Below are 6,000 nucleotides of genomic sequence, written 5' to 3'. Positions count from 1 at the left end.
TATTTATTACAGGAAGTAGACCACCAAAGACCACTTCTGACTGCTGGTATTTTGGTGATGGGGTATTCTGAGCACAGCAGTAATAACAATATCAGCATTAATGTTTAGTGTGCAGCATTCAGATTTAGCACCTTTCTAGAAACCCAAGGATCCATTGCAATCACTTTTTACACACAACCATTTACACTCAGCACTCAACAACACACACACCGGTGAGAAAAAGCAGCCAATCACACACAGATTTCTCTCAACCAAAAATGCCTGTAGAAGACTGCTTTGGGCACTGAGAAACTCACCCATGTATCCAACTTTTCTGGGAAATATAGAGCATCCAATTTACCTGATTCCCATGTTTTTCTCCACCCAGATATAGAATTGAACCCAAGACTCCAGTGCTGAGAGGCAAACGTCCTAAACACTGAGCCACTGTGCCATCCTAAAATACATACACACAGTTTACCGAACCCCCTGTAGAGTAAAAAGTACTGCCATTACAACAGGACTCTCTGGAACAAATAAACATGTACCTATTAGCACCATGCCTAGTGTCAAGTATCAGCAGTGCCACGTGAACAGTCAGCTTTTGAAGTTGAAGCAGAAAAATGGACAACCATTAGAATCTGAGCCCCTTTGACAACGGTTGAACTGTGATGGTTAGATGTCTGGGTCAGAACATCAGACAGGTCTTGTAATGTACTTATGGAATGAAGTGTTTCAATACGTACTGAAATACCTCTAAGGAAGTGCAACCAGTGAACTGATGAGACAGGTTCGCAGGTTCATGTGCACCAAAAGCTGCTCATTAGCTCATTGATTTGATCTCTTGGTGGCAGAGACTGCACAACACTTTCAAAGTACACCTCAGGAGATTAGAGGGAACCTATATTGGGCATTTGGATTTAATGTTATGGCTGATTGGTGTATATGGTAGGTATACAGTATGTGATAAAATGTTTAAAGAGAGTTTAAGGCTCTTTGATTCATTACAATATAATATATCAATTTTGAGAGTATAAACAATGTGTAGATAATAGATAACAATTCTATTACATTTTGTGTCTGGGCAGCCAATGGGACCAAACTGGAAGTATTGGTGAGGAAGAGCAGAGAAGCAGAGAAGGTGTGGGAGTGGAGATAAAAAAAGATATAAACACAGGTGGAAGCTGGTGATTGGTCAAGACATGAGTGACGTGCATTTGAGTCTCCTGGTAGAACTTGCACTCAAATTTTCACATCCAATTATTTGGACAAAGAGCCACATTTAGAATTGTCTTAAAGCTGCCCTGGTTCTGTCAAGTTTTTATAAACTAATGGATCCTTATATAACTGTGTTTTTAACAGTGTATTGGTTAGATAACCTTGGCAACATAAATGAAAGTGTGAAAACAGAACAACAGAATGTACAGTATATTAGTTCTTGTCCATGTAACAATCTCCACTGATTGTTTATATGCTATAATGAGTGATTAAGTGGATAAAAACAAACAGAGAAAAAAATAAATGAGAACAAATGGCACAAACTAGGCCTGTGATAATTACTGTATGATGGGAATTAAAGATGTCTCGTGGCAGTTATTTAGCGTTTAGCACAGATTGGGAGGCTGATAAGCAGGTGTTTATCGGTAGCGCTGCAGGTGCTGCGGTGGTTCGTAGCCGGCTGTGGCCACTCTCCCCAGAGCAGGGCTGGGTTAATCCCCCTCCATCTCTGCAGCGCACCAGGCATAGACCTACATCTGCCTCTCCTCAGCTGCTGTCACACCCATCACGCTGCAGGCGCTGCAGCCGGATCCACCTTCATCTGATAATTAGTCCCATTTATCCTGCCTCTCCCCTTGGAGCGCGCAGTACCATCCCCACACCGCTGCTTTCATCAGTAAAGCATTAAAGTTTTATAAGCATTAACTACTGTATGATGACACTCGCTCTCCATGGGACAGGTCCTTAAAGTGAATGGTCCCTGATCCTTCAGCGTGCTGAAGGATTCCTCCACTGCCTCCTGTCAATCAGCTCTGGGTCTTATACCAGATAGAATCCATACAGTATTGATTTGGAAAGTAAATGTAATTAAACTGCTCTTAAATGATAACATTTCTTGCTATACAGCGCTGGAAAAAATGAGACCACATCAGTTTCTGAATCAGTTTCTCTGATTTTACTAATTATGGGTATGAGTAAAATTAACATTGTTTTTTTATTCTATAAACTTCAGACAACATTTCTCCCCAAAAAACTAAAATGAGAAATGGCTTAAGTAAGATGCAGAGCTTTAAGACCTCAAACAATGCAAAAAAAAAACAAGTTCTTATTAATAAAGTTTTCAGAGTTGATTAATCAATATTTAGTTTTAATCACAGTTTTCATGCATCTTGGCATGTTCTCCTCCACCAGTCTTACACACTGCTTTTGGATAACTTTATGCCTTTACTCCTGGTGCAACAATCAAAGCAGTTCAGCTTGGTTTGATTGTTGTGATTGTCCATCTTCCTCTTGATTATATTCCAGAGGTTTTCAATTTGGAAAATTCATCATTTTTAAGTGGTCTCCTATTTTGTTCCAGAGCTGTATGTACACGGCAAAAGTTAGCTAAAGCTGGAGTGTTGAAATTTAATCTCAAAGTGTAATTTTAGCTCATTCATTTTTAAATGCTGCTCAGTGTTGGAGTTATATGAATATTTCGGTGTTAACCCAAATAAAGAAATATACTGCCAAACTAAACTGATTTGGACTATTTATATATATAAAGAAACAAATGGAGAAAATAAGAAAATAACAAATAAATCATCAATATCTGTTATTACAAAACAACTATCAAGATATATTGTATATTTATATTACTAATGTTGGTATGTAATACTCAATTGGCATGCAGTCTCAAAATTGAGTATACACTCAGTACCTGAGAATGGTTTTAAACAGACACTATTGTCCCACAGTGTGATAGAAATGGAAAGAGAGAAGCTATTTAAATCTGGAAACTAAGAAAAAGAAAGGCAAATAAAGAAGCAAGTACAGCGGTAAAAAAACAAAGCTGTGACCCTGTTAGTATACAATGGTTTAACATTTTGTGTACTAAATCTGCCAAACATGCACTAATACAAACTAAATACTGATTAAATGTCTGACTACATGCTGACCAGCAGCAGATGGGCTTTGAGTGTTTCTAATGTTCAGTATTCAGTCTAAATGGAGGAAATGAACAGAGGAGGCTTATGTGTTACTTTTTCTAATTGTTAATATTTTCCAGCATGGCAGATTAATATTTTCAGGCATGGCAGCCTGAAAGATCTGGAGATTTGCATTCAGTAAACATGCAGGCAAGCTGTTTGTTCATTTGTTCTCAGCGAGAGCATGTGGAGCGAGCATAAACAATATGACATGCATAAGACAGTCTGTCTCTGTTATCATCCAACATTTCCTAAGTATCGATCACATTCTGACACTGTCAGTCTGCTATTGCTGCTTACAAACATTCTGTAAAATAAAAGTGTATCATTTAGTCATTTTGGGTTTCATTTACACTCCTACTTTAACCTGAATCTATATATTCATTTACAAAGTTTGCTTATTTAGCTATGTAGCTTTCAAGCTTATATCCACCAAATGCTGCATTATATATATATAAACCTTTTAAAACAATGTGTCTTCATGTGTGGTCATTACATGTCCACTTCTCTGTTATATAATACTTCATATTGAGACACTGCCTGTGTTATCTAGCATTACACTCAACTGAAAACAAGATGACCGGTAATCCCAGAAACTATTTAATGTCCTTACTGTAGAAAGCTAAAATTTAGTTTTTTGGAATTGTTAGGTCCTTGTTGGGTCCTAAATATTAAAATGAACTACAGTCCCCATACTAGGACAGTTAGGATGACTTCCTGCACAAAAACAAAGTTTCATTTTATACATTTTAGGTCCTCCAAAACCAAATAGCTAGGAGAAATTCTATATATGCCCCATGTCTCCGTCTCAAACTACACTTTGTTATAGCTTTTTCAACAAATAACTATATATTAGTCATTTCCCTCCCTTGTTAAATTTATTTTGACTTCCTTATTTCATGAAGGTATTTATTTATTTATGGCTAATATATGGTTATTTGTTGGCAGTTTATTCAAGCACAAGTTTAGCTGGAAACCGCTGAACTGAAAAGTCCTTCTTTTCTATAAAAACAGAAAAACATACAGAAAAATAAAGGCTTTATCATCTGTGCTGTAGCTGTTTTTAGCCATGCAATATGATTCGCTGATCCTGAGCTCTGTGTTGTTGCCAGCTTATTTGCATAAGCCTTTCCATAGAACTACAGTTGTCTAAAAGCTGTTGCTTTAGCTGTGTTAATTAACTTGTCTCTCTGCGTATCGTGTGTATAGCTGAGCAGTCAGTAAATCTGTGTTACTGGTGAATTGGTGATGTTTGTTCATCAGACTATTGGCAAAATCCACAAGTCACAATCAGGTCATGGTGTACTCAAAATGTGTGTTGTACAAAGTTGTGTATACTTCATTGTATATTTGGCATCATACTCACATTAGTTTTCCTGTGTCTAAGCCAAAAATAATTTCTCTCTGACAGAATTTAATGGGATATTTGCCCTCATGAATGTTACTGGATCCTCAGAATTATAAAACTGAGATTATGAGAGTCATAATATGAATTTTTCGACTTGCGAGCTAACTCTATTACTGCACACTGAACGGAACTATATAACTGCCAAAAAAAATAGCACCAGAAGTTAAGCTACACTGAAAAATGTGGCTTAAAGTAAATAACACTTACACCGTTAAATAAAATGCAAACAACTTTTTTACTACTGTTATTTCTAAATATTTTTTGTTTATTGAACATATAGTTTGCTTTTAAAGTGAACTAAATAAGCTATTCAAAATCTACTCAAGCTAATTAGGTTTATGTAAGTTTAGAGCAACATTGATGAACTGAGTTGATGCAATTATTTTGATTTAATTCAAATCAGTAAAGCTTTGGTTTAAATCTAGATATGCATGGCACATGTGCCAATATTTTCCCAGGACTGTCCTTTTTTTAATATTTGGTCCAAAAAAACTAATTTAATGTCCCAGTTTTCACTAAGTTAGTTTAACTGACAATTTAGATGTTTTCTGCCTGCATTAAATCTGTCTTTTTTTTCTCGCTGACTTGCACCATTGTGCCTCATTGGTGCTGGGGGATCATGTGACTTCACTATTCAATCGTACAGGCGGCTCCTATGGATAGTGAATTAAATATTAAGGAGGGAGAGCACATCAGATTCAACATCAACTAATTTAAAACAACTCTATAGACATTTACTGTGTATAATCTTAATAAGAAAACAAACACAAGCCTGAAATCACCTGAAAGCCACAATCACCTGAATATTGATTTGACCTGTTTCACATACTATATATACCCCTGCACTTCACTTACTTTGCACTAAGTATTTGATTGGTTCTAGCTGTCACTTACAAGTCACTTCTCACTGCCTGTGTTTTGTTTATTCTGTATATTCTCCTTTTTGGTATCTCTTTTCTGATAGCGCCTTGTCGTGTATTGACCTGGACTGTCTCACCCTCCATTGGTGTTCTGCCTTGGTGTGGTTTAGATGAGGTAATGAACAAACCCATGCTACTGCCCATGTATTGCTGCAATGTGTGAGTCTTTATCTCAGTGTGTCTGATGTCATATCAAGCTGTGGCCCCCTCTCTCTCTCTCATTCTCTCTCAATCTCTCTCTCTCTCTGAAATTACTGCAGTGCCCCCTCTCTCCATTGTAATGGCCTTAATTAAAGATTAATGGTGGGGTTTTCCCTGTGTGAAGAGTGGAGATAACTCTTCTCCCTGGGCTCTTCTTTAAAAGCGCCTCGTCGCCGAGAGCACTGGAGAAAGACAGAGACAGAGCTAGGGGAGGGGGGTAGTGGCAGTAGCACAGAGAACAAAGCAACACTGGCCTAGAGACATGCTGGAAGAGCATAGAAAGCTGAGAGGATAGTGGGATGAGCAA

Source organism: Astyanax mexicanus, chromosome 9 (genome assembly GCF_023375975.1).
Source record: "Astyanax mexicanus isolate ESR-SI-001 chromosome 9, AstMex3_surface, whole genome shotgun sequence".
In the NCBI taxonomy this organism is placed as follows: Eukaryota; Metazoa; Chordata; class Actinopteri; order Characiformes; family Acestrorhamphidae; genus Astyanax; species Astyanax mexicanus.
Note: the sequence above shows the minus strand (reverse complement) of the source record.